Source organism: Martes martes, assembly GCF_963455335.1.
Source record: "Martes martes genome assembly, chromosome: 1".
Classification (NCBI taxonomy): Eukaryota; Metazoa; Chordata; class Mammalia; order Carnivora; family Mustelidae; genus Martes; species Martes martes.
Genome location: NC_137888.1, coordinates 193,418,737 through 193,429,637, shown reverse-complemented (window position 1 = coordinate 193,429,637; position 10,901 = coordinate 193,418,737).

The following is a 10,901-nucleotide window of genomic DNA, read 5'->3' as shown; positions in this document are numbered from 1 at the left end:
TTATGGATATGCAATTTAACAACTCAAACCTAAATATTAAACTTTTAAAAAAAAAATTGTCTCTGTCTCCAAGAAGATTGAAAGGATCTCTATGAGGGCAGGGACCTGATCTCATTTACTTCTGACTGCCCAGAGCCTGAACAACCATCCTCAGAAATACCATGTGGTCAAAATGTATGTAGGTACCTACTCCTTTCAGAGTTCGTTCAGGAATTTTATTTGTTACTACTGAACTGGTAAGTGAAATAGCTCCGTAGATTTTAAGAGGAACTTGTGGGAGAGGGCAATGTTGAGTAATTAAGAAAAGCCTATTTAGCAATATCATTTCTCTGCATCTTCTCCTCTGCATTGTGAGAAGACAACCAACAAAACATTTAGGGGTGGTAATTTCTTAGGTATTCCCACCTGTATTGAACACCAGCTGGTAGTAGCAAAGCTTGAGAATCATTAGCCTCTGACATTGCTAAGAACACGGGTTTAGAATGGAGTTATTTGGTCTATTCAGGTTGTCAATTTCTTTCTTTCTTTCTTTCTTTTTTTTTAAGATTCTATTTCTTTATTTGACAGAGAGAAACACGGCAAGAGAGGGAACACAAGCAAGGGGAGTGGGAGAGGGAGAAGCAGGCTTCTCACTGAGCATGGAGCCCGATGGAGGGCTCAATCCCAGAACTCTGGGATCATGACCTGAGCTGAAGGCAGATGCTTAATGACTGAGCCACCCAGGCGGCCTCAGGTTGTCAATTTCTTCCTGTTTTAGTCTTGGTGGTTTAAATAGAGTGACCATGATCCAGCAATTGCCCTACTGGGTATTTACCCTAAAGATAGAGATGTAGTGAAAAGAAGGGCCATATATGCTCTGATGTTCACAGCAGCAAGGTCCACAAGAGTCAAACTGTGGAAGGAGCCAAGATGCCCTTCAACAGATGAATGGATAAAGAAGATGTGGTCCATATATACAATGGAATATTTCTCAGCTATCAGAAAGGATGAATACCCAATATTTGCATCAACATGGATAGGACTGGAAGAGATTATGCTAAGGGAAATAAGTCAAACAAAGAAATTTTTATTTGTGGAGCATAAAGAATAGCATGGAGGACATTAGGAGAAAGAAAGAAAGAAAGAAAGAAAGAAAGAAAGAAAGAAAGAAAGAAAGAAAGAAAGAAAGAAAGAAAGAATCAGAGGGGGAGATGAACCATGAGAGACTTTGGACTCTGGAAAGCAAACTGAGAGTTTTAGAGGGGAGGGGTATGAGGGGATGGGTGAGCCCAGTAATGGGTATTAAGGAGGGTACAGATTGTATGGAGCACTGAGTATTATATGCAAACAATGAATCATGGAACACTATATCAGAAACTACTGATGGACTGTATGATGACTAACATAATGTAATAAAATAAAAAATAATAAAAAAATTTCTAGAAAAATTAAAAAAAAAAAAGAATGGGGTTATTTTATCTATCAGGTCAGATTAGGAAACCTGATCCCCGGCTTAACTGATTCATGTCAATGAACAACCACAGAATGAAAGCATCCCATGAAGTGATTCCACATAGTTACACAATATCCCAAAGCCAGAGATGATCCATTCCCGCCTCCATATGGAGCTCAGCATAGCTTTGTATTTAGAGGGTGGAGGCATCATTCATTCATTTGACAAATAGTCTCTCAGGGCATTTCTGTGTGCCAGGTTCTGTCCTGGGCCCTGGGAAGACAGTGAGGATGAGATCAAGTCCCTGCCCTCATGGAAATTATTTCTTTCTTGTAGAAGAGAAAGATAGTCTTTTTTGAAGAGTACAACAGAAAGCCAGTTAGCGACAGGAGCTATGAAGAAAAACACAGTAAGATGAGGGGAAGGTGCCAGTGATAGAGAAGGCTTCTCTGGGGAGGGAGCATTTGAACAAATTCTGGAACTTAGTAAAGGCATGTGTTATGTGATAATCGGGGCCACGGACATCTGACAAGATCCCAGAGGGCTTTTTGGTCTGAGGCAGCATCACACAATGACAATCAGATGAGAACCGTCCATTGTGCAACCATGCTTGAGTGCTGAAAATAATTGGAAACATCTTGTTTCTTCCACCAGGCTGGCAGAAATTTAGTGAGGTACCCAGAAAAGGGAAGGGCATGAGGAAGGAAAATTCTCAGATCTGTGCCTGCCTAGTCATAATGAAAAGCAATGGGCAAGTTACTCCATGAGACCCAAGTATATGTTTGCAGGAAGTCTCTACCACCCTTAACTCCTAAGGATCAGTTTTGGGGTTATTTTTCATACTCAATATAAAAAAGAGAGACAGTAGGTGTCTCAGCGGGAAGAGCATCAACACTGGGCGGGACAAAGAGATGACAGGCAAAGCCTTGATCCTGTAAATTTCCAGTCATGCCACCTTCCCCCTACTGTCTTCATGAGTCAATCTGCACACTTGGAAAATGGGCACAGCCACGCTTGGTTTGTTGGGTCATGACCCTGTTTATAAGGGCCTAGCCCATCCTGCTAGTAGTGGCAGACGGATAGCAATGCCCACAAAATTATACAGAAAATCGGAAAGCAAGAATACTGCCCTTAAAAACCCAGAAATAGCACCTGAGGAAAATTTCCTTTACCCTGCCCCAAATTACTATCTCTAAATCCTAATCTATCAACACGGACGCCCACCATGCAGTCTACTCGTGGTTTAGGTGTATATCATACAGCTGCTTTTAGGTATATCCTCTCTACTTGTATTTCAGAAATGAACGTCTGTGCACGTAACCTCTGGAAACTGTCAAGCTTCTGGATTGTCAGAGAAAACCAACTCAAACCAACCGGAGACTGATTCTGACCTGAATTAATAACATCAACATCCACAGATTATTTTAAGAAGTTTAACCTTTTATACACCAAGCTCATCATTAAAACAAGTCCAACCTCATGCTACCTAGAGGGGAATGAACTTAATCAGCACATATAAATGGGTGTAAAACAAACGTTTTTTCAGTAAAACATTCATCCCCGATGTGTCCATCTCGATGTTCATCCCACCAAGAGATATTTACTGAAGTTTTGCCATGAGCACTGGTTTACGTGGCTGGGTTTTGGTGATAAACCAGATCATGCAGTTGCTGACTGCCTAGAATGTTCTAGCACAGAAGACAGATAAACACAATTAAGAAAGAAATTTCCGTGTAATTTGAGGTATTCATCAGTGTTATGAAGAAATCGTATCCGGGGGAAGTAGAGAACAAGGGAAAGTCCAGCGGAGGTAGGTTGGGTATTCGACAGGCTGGTGCCCTGGGAGCCAAGGTCCAGAAGCAATGAGGGAATGAGTAGTGTCAAGATCTGGAGGAAGCTGGGCGCCTGGGTGGCTCAGTCGTTAAGGATCTGCCTTCAGCTTGGGTCATGATCCCAGGGTCCTGGGATCAAGACCTGCATCTGGCTCCCTGCTCAGTGGGAAGCCTGCTTCTCCCTCTCCCACTTCCCCTTCTTTTGTTCCCTCTCTCCCTGTCTATCTCTCTCTGTCAAATAAAGAAATAAAATCTTTTTTTAAAAAATCTGGAGGAAGCTCATTCTGGGCAGAGGGAGTGCAAGAACCAAGGCTCTGAGTAGAGAATGAACTAGACATTTTCCAAGTACAACAGAGCTGTTGAGGCTGGAGCCCTGGGCAAGGGGAAAGGGTGGGGAATGAGATTCAAGAGGGAGGCAGGACCATGTCACTGAGGGTCTCATAGGTCTTGCTAAGGATCTCATAATTGATTCTCAGTAGGAGCGGAAACCTTTGGATTTTATATGTTTGTTTCTTTGTTTTCTCGTAAGGGAGGGATTTGATCAGAATTCCTTTTTGGAAATACCTCTCTTCACTACGGGAGACAGAGTCTATGTTCTGTGTGTCCTGCTGCAGAAGGTGGCAGGGTCTGGAGGGGAGAAGGGAGAAGAGAAAAAAACAAAACCCAGAGTGACCCATGAGGAAGTTACTGCTCTGGTACCCTTGAAAGAAACGTCAGGGACTTAGGGCAGAGAAGTAGTAGATGGTCATGAGGAGCAATCCCATTAGAGATTTCAAAATCCCTATTTTAAAACAGAGAGAACAGAACCTCCCAGTAAAGACCTAAGGGTATGAGGGAAAGAGAGCTGTCAGGGACAATGTCTGTTGTTTCCCAGCCTGAGCACCTGGGTACGTTTATGGAGATGGGGAGCCAGGGAAAGGAGCTGATCTGAAGAGGAATCACGAGTTCCTTTTAGCACGTAAGAATTTGACATTCTCGGGGCGCCTGAATGGCTCAGTGGGTTAAAGCCTCTGCCTTCAGCTCAGATCATGATCTCGGAGGTCCTGGGATCGAGCCCCCGCATCGGGCTCTCTGCTCAGCAGGGAGCCTGCTTCCTCCTCTCTCTCTCTGCCTGCCTCTCTGCCTACTTGTGATCTTTGTCTGTCAAATAAATAAAATCTTTAATAAAAAAAAAAGAATTTGAAATTCTCTTCACACGTCGAGATAGAGATACTGAGCAGTCATACAGAGGGGAGAGAAATATCCATGATTTGTTGCTGACAGGTTCAGTGTTAAAATTCTAGGAATAAAAAACTCAGCAAATATGGCTTTCTCACCCCTTAACCTTTGGGAAATAACTTCATTTTTTTTTTTTTCTCAAGAAGTAGTTTCTTACCAACTTGACTAACTGAATATACCTAGAAATGATACACTCCATAACTACTGAATACAGATACTTTTTAAAGTATACATAGAATATTCACCAAAACAGACCATATGTTGGAGCAAAAAGCAAATCTCCAAAAATTTCAAAGGAGTATGTTTTCCACCTTGGTGAAATTAAATCAGAAATAAAAAATGGAAAGATCACTAGAAAAATCCCCAAATGCTTGGAAATTAAACAATGCAATTTTGTACAACCTCGGAGTTGAGGAAGCAATTAAAATGAAAATTAGAAAACATTTTGAACTTGAACAATAATGAAAATGACATATCAAAAGCGTATGGGATATAGCTCAAGAAGTGTGTAGAAGCAAATTTGTAGCCTCAAAAACATATATTGGAAAAGAACAGTGAAAATAGATTGTCTAAGCTTCCACTCAATAAAGAGATTAACAATTTTTAAACTCAAAGTAAAAGAAAGGAAACAATGCAAGCAGCAGAACACAAAGAAACAGACAAAGACACACGGAAACTAACAAAGCCAACATTATCCTTTGAAAAGATAATTTGATAAATAAGCCTTTGCTCCATTGGCAAAACTGGTCAAGAAAAGAAAAGAGAAAAAAACACACATTACCAATACCAGGATTTTAAAAGGCCACATTACTGCAGATTATGCAGACATTAAAAGATCATGCCAGTCGATTAAACAACTGTGATGAAATGGATAAATCACTTGTAACAACTTATTGAAACTAACACAAGAAGAAATAAGAAATCTGCTAAAGAAATTAAAGCTTTAACTAAAAACCTTCCTACGAAGAAAACTCCCAGCTCAGATGTTTGCATGGGTGAAGTCTTCCAAACACATAAGAAGAAATATCGAGTTCATGTAAACCCTTTCAGAGTTACAAGAAAGGGAGCATTTTTAAACTCATTTTATGAGGTCAGCATAACCCAGACACCAAGACGTGACAAAGCCATTACAAAAGAAAGGGACAGACCAATCTCTCTCATAAACAAATAATAATAGTAATTTCTTTTAAAAAGCACATTTTCCTTAACATCTTCTTTGGTTTCATGTATTTTTTTTTGTTCAGTTAGACTAACTTGTAAGTACATTTGAGACACCTTTGATGGCTCTAGGAACCACTTTAGACTGGAGTTTTGCATTAAAAAGTAGGTGCCTAGGGGTGCCTGGGTGGCTCAGTGGGTTAAGCTTCTGCCTTTGGCTCAGGTCATGATCTCTGGGTCCTGGGATCTAGCCCCCACATCGCATTGGGCTCTCTGCTCAGCGGGGAGCCTGCTTCCCCTCTCTCTCTCTGCCTGCCTCTCTGCCTACTTGTGATCTTTCTCTCTGTCAAACACATTTAAAAAAAAAAAAATAGGTGCCTATAGTTTACCTGATATCCCCAAAGATATATTTGTGTCCCTAGGACAAAATGAATCCTAATTCCTCTTTCTAGATTGAACCCATCTTTTGGTCCTTTTAAAAGAAAATAATTCAAATTAAGAGAGTAAAATGACATCAGGTCAGCTCACCCAAACTCATTTGCATGACAGATACCTGCTAGCAAAGGATGCTAAAGGTGAGCTCACTCCCACCTCCACCCCCACTCCCCCATGTGGGTTTCTGATGAGTTGCATTTGAAAACAAGCGCCTAATCACATACTGGGAAGTACTCATGCTTTTGTAAACTTGGCACCAATCATAGTGAGGAAGAGCTATGATTTTTCTTAGACAACATAGAGCAACAAACCACCTCGAGTCATTTCTGTATAATAAACTAGTAGATAAAAAGATAATAGCTTAATGTTTTCTTGCCTATAAAGATTCTGAAGATCTTCATATGCCATCTTATTACTTTCGGTACCTCTGAAATAGGCTCCCCTTGATGTGGCCATGTTGGAGCGTGAACCAGTCAGGCTAAACTCTCAGCAGTGTCCTTAAATAACCAAATTGGTGGATTTAGTCTATTGATTTGACCAGCTGTTTCATACGTGCTTACAAACCCATCAGCTGTGGTTGCCACAGGGCAATGGTACCCCATCAGCCACACGAGCATCATGTGGGAGCTCGTTAAAATACAAATTCTCCAACTCAGCTTGGACCCATTAAATCAGAAACCGAATCAGAAACACAGCCATCCGGGTTTTAACAAGCTTCTGACATGTCCTCAAGTCTGAGAACCACTGGGGACCCCAGAGTCATCAACTTCTTTAAGTCCTCCCTCCCTCCCTTCCTATTCATACACAACACCTTCCCCAAGACACCGTTTTCAAAGAAACAAAAGGGAAAAGTTAATGGGGAAGTAAAAGGGTACAGTAACGTGAAGTCTCTGTTGATAGGAGATCAGTAATTGTGCCATTTTGGCGATTGCATAGATAAAATTGTGTGTAGATTTAGGCATGATCTCTCTGGCTTTAATTCCATCCCTCTCTCACTCAAGCGCACGTATCTGAATGGCAAGTTGGTGTGAGGGACAGCGGGGTCCACCATGATGATCTGCAGATGAGGAGAACAGGAGGTGGTTACAAGCCTGGGTGGGCTCTGGGGCCTGAAATTCACCTCCTCCTATTGGTTGTGAAACCTTGGGGACGTCTCTTAACCTTTCTGTGCCTCCATGTCCTTCCCTGTAAAACATAGATAATAATTGTTTCTATCGCATGGGGTTTCGAGGATTAAATGAGAGACTATGTATCTTAGGATAGGGCTCAGCACAAAGCAAGTCCTCAGTAAATGTTAGTAGTCACGGTTAGCACTGACACTATTAGATCAAACACAAGTAATCCTTGCGTAAATCTCATTTTGATTAATGGATCAGACTGAGCTCTTTAGACAGTAGGGGACAGAAACTCAGAGCTAGATTCGGCAAAAAGAGAGAATGTACTGGTTTGTGAACATCACGGAAACGGTGGCATGAGTTAGCCCCAAGGATGCCCGCACCCAGGGACTCTGATTCAGCCAGGACCCTGACTGTCTCCCTCCCCTCTCTGCTTCTCTGTGTCTCACCTTCATTCTCAACACCGCCTTCTTTCCCAGGGCAGGGAACGCTGTCACCAAGGGCTTCACAGCCTCACCATTTTGTGACCAGAGATGATCAGGCTCAAGCACTCCAGGGGGCTGACCATGATCCAGCCTGGGTCATTGCCCTTCTCAGAACCAAGTCCTCCTTCCCATTCCACCCACCAGACTCGGCAGCAGTACCGACCCAAGATGCATCTTGCTGAGGATTTATATCCCCTTCAGGTAAGCCGGGAGCAGACTTCCTGAGCCATCTGGCTTGAGAGAAGTAACCAACCATTTTATTCCCTCTTCCTGTTGCTGCTGTCATTCTGACCATTTCACAATCTGGTCCTTGATGACTGTCCCGTCTTTCATGGCTTTTGTTGAGTTTGACCCCAGGCTGAAAATGGGACGTGTGTTTATTTTACCTGACAAAGTACCCATAGCTAAGGCTTGGCGTGCTTGAGTGCTGTACTTTCTCCCCCTCCAGATGGGGCTGTAATTATAATTTAACTGTCTGGGTCCAACCTAAGGTGAGGAAAAGATATATTAAGTTTGCACACATGTTATTCCCCTACACCCGCCCACATCCCTTCGGCTCCCCACATTTCATATGCGACCACCTTTTGGGGGAGGTGTGTGTGTGTGTGTGTGTGTGTGTGTGTGTACACACAGTCGCGTTACAATTCTCATTTTGCAAAGTTTATGCAAAAACCAAACACCTGGGTTCAGAGTTTCCTAAAGGAGTCATCTGAAGTAGGCGCTTTATGCCAAAATGTCACAAAGATTTATGTGCTTTCATTTGTGCATTAAATTGAGGACAGGTGGGAGAATGCTCAAGCCTGAGAAAAACTGATAGCTCGTTTCTCCCTTAGAAGAGAGATGGCTGCTAGGACTACTGCTGGATTAGATAAAATAGATACAGACCTTGTTTAAGAAAAAAAAGAAGAAAAAAAGAAAGAAGGAGAGAGAGAGAGAGAGAGGGAGGAAGAAGAAAGAAAGAAAGAAATACAAACAAGAAAAAAGGGAGGGCTCATGTTTGAAAAGCAATATTTCACCAGCAAAATAATTCCCTCTGCGATCATGTTTCTCACAAATGGGAACCCTGGACCAGGATCCCAAGTTGAGTCCTGCCCCCAATTCAAACAGAACGGGCAATCCCTTACCCAAACAGCCAAGAAAATGGCCCGGCCTCCATCCGCACTTGCAGAGAAAGGGTCTTTGGAACGGAGGCAAATGGCGGCCTCAACACATTCCATTTTAATGGCTTGCAACAGAGTCAGTTACACATATGTAACCACTCATTTTTTAATTTGATTCTTGTTTCAAACACCTTTTCAGGACCCAATACATCTCAAGATGTCATCACTTGATAGGTCGCTACTCTATGCCTGGCCTTGAAACAAGTGATTCGACGTGCTGAGTATTCGCCTGGATTTGAAATGAGAGTGTGAATTTGCATTTCAGAAAGGGAATACTATTTGGGAAACAGTCAAGCCAGATTTTTTCACAAAGGGAAATGAGAGCCGCTCTTGGGAAGCCTGGTGGTCAGCTTCCCCTGGGAGAGGACACTGCCTGTCCCTGGGAGGGGCCGTTGCTTGTCCCTGGGATGACCCGGAGGCCTTTGGGATAGATCAAAATGATCCTCTGCACTCGATCCCTTGAGGTTCAAACTGAGCTTCTGAACCAAATATCGATCAAACCGTTGACTGGTTTCTACAGCAAGAACTTTCTATTTGGAGATGAGAGCTGTGTCCACACTGAGGGGCCAAGAACTTACAGTTAGTCCCTGTTTTTGTATGACTTCACCCAATTACATGGCTACAAATGAAATTTGAATCCTCCCAGTGATTTCTGATCTTTTCTTGTGTAGGCAATTACTACAATTCTAGTGATCTGTCATTTAAAATGACCGCTAAATATAATAACCAGATAGTAAAAAATGCTCAATAAGCAACAGGGCAAGCTTTCAGAGAAAATACTCTATGACTCCCAGACATTTTTGGTAGAAGTTTATTCAGCAGTTCAGCTTGTGATGTGTGTGTATTCGCGGGGGGGTGGATAGCTATGACTGCCGAAGGGAGGTAGAGAAAGGAAGACATTTTATAAATTGGAGATAAATGGTGTTAATAGTTCAATAAGATAAATGCTTGTCTTTTAAAGCTGAATTCCAGAAGAAATTGCAACATGGGAACTGACATGACATTTTTTTTATGACAGAAAAACACACTGTCTTGCAGATTGGTGAAAGGTAGATGAGAGCCTGAAAAATATTGGAATGATGCTCTATTTAATTTCTAGAACATTACATTTCTTCTTGTTTTACTTTGAAGCTAAAGTTTTTTTTAAAGATTTTATTTATTTATTTGATAGACAGAAATCACAAGTAGTCAGGGAGGCAGGCAGAGAGAGAGGAGGAAGCAGGCTCCCCTCTGAGCAGAGAGCCCAATGCGGGGCTCCATCCCAGGACCCTGGGATCATGACCTGAGCCAAAGGCAGAGGCTTTAACCCACTGAGCCACCCAGGTGCTCTGAAGCTAAAGTTTTGATTAAAATTCCACTGTTCGGTGAGAATAGTCCAAGGTTATTTAACAACTTGAAAACAAATTAACAATTTTATTCCCTATCTTTTAAAAAAGCATGCCTTGAAAGAGAGTCGGACCTTAAACTTTCATAGCTCTTCGTAACAATGGATCCTAACCATTTTTGAGAGCCACAACCCAAACATACAAATAATTGCTTACATCTACGGACCACTTTATTTATTTATTTGTTTGCTTGTTTGTTTTAGAGAGAGGCATGTGCACAGGACGGGGAGCAGAGGGAGAGAGAGAATCTTATGCAGGCTCCACACTCAATCCCATGACCTTGAGATGGTGACCTGAGCTGAAATCAAGAGTCGGTTGCTTACCCGAATGACCCACCCAGGCACCCCCATCTATGGACTATTTAAAGCCCACCTCTAGACACAGTACACGGCTATGGAGTCAAATTACCACCCTAGCTCTGTCCTTTCTGATACTTGCTTGCCCAATAGGGATCCATGGACCATCCACTGATGCCAGTGATGGACACTGAGCAGGGCTATGGAGTCCAGGTCCCACCCTCAGCTCTGCACTTTGCACCTTCATTTATAGTCTCTCTCACTTGATTCAAATAACAGTCCTTGGAGGATCTTATCCCTCAAGCCTCAAAGAGAGTCTGTGGAGGGGACTGAGAATCCAGAACTGACCACTGCCAACTAGTCCAGAAGTCTTACTTTCTCTGCT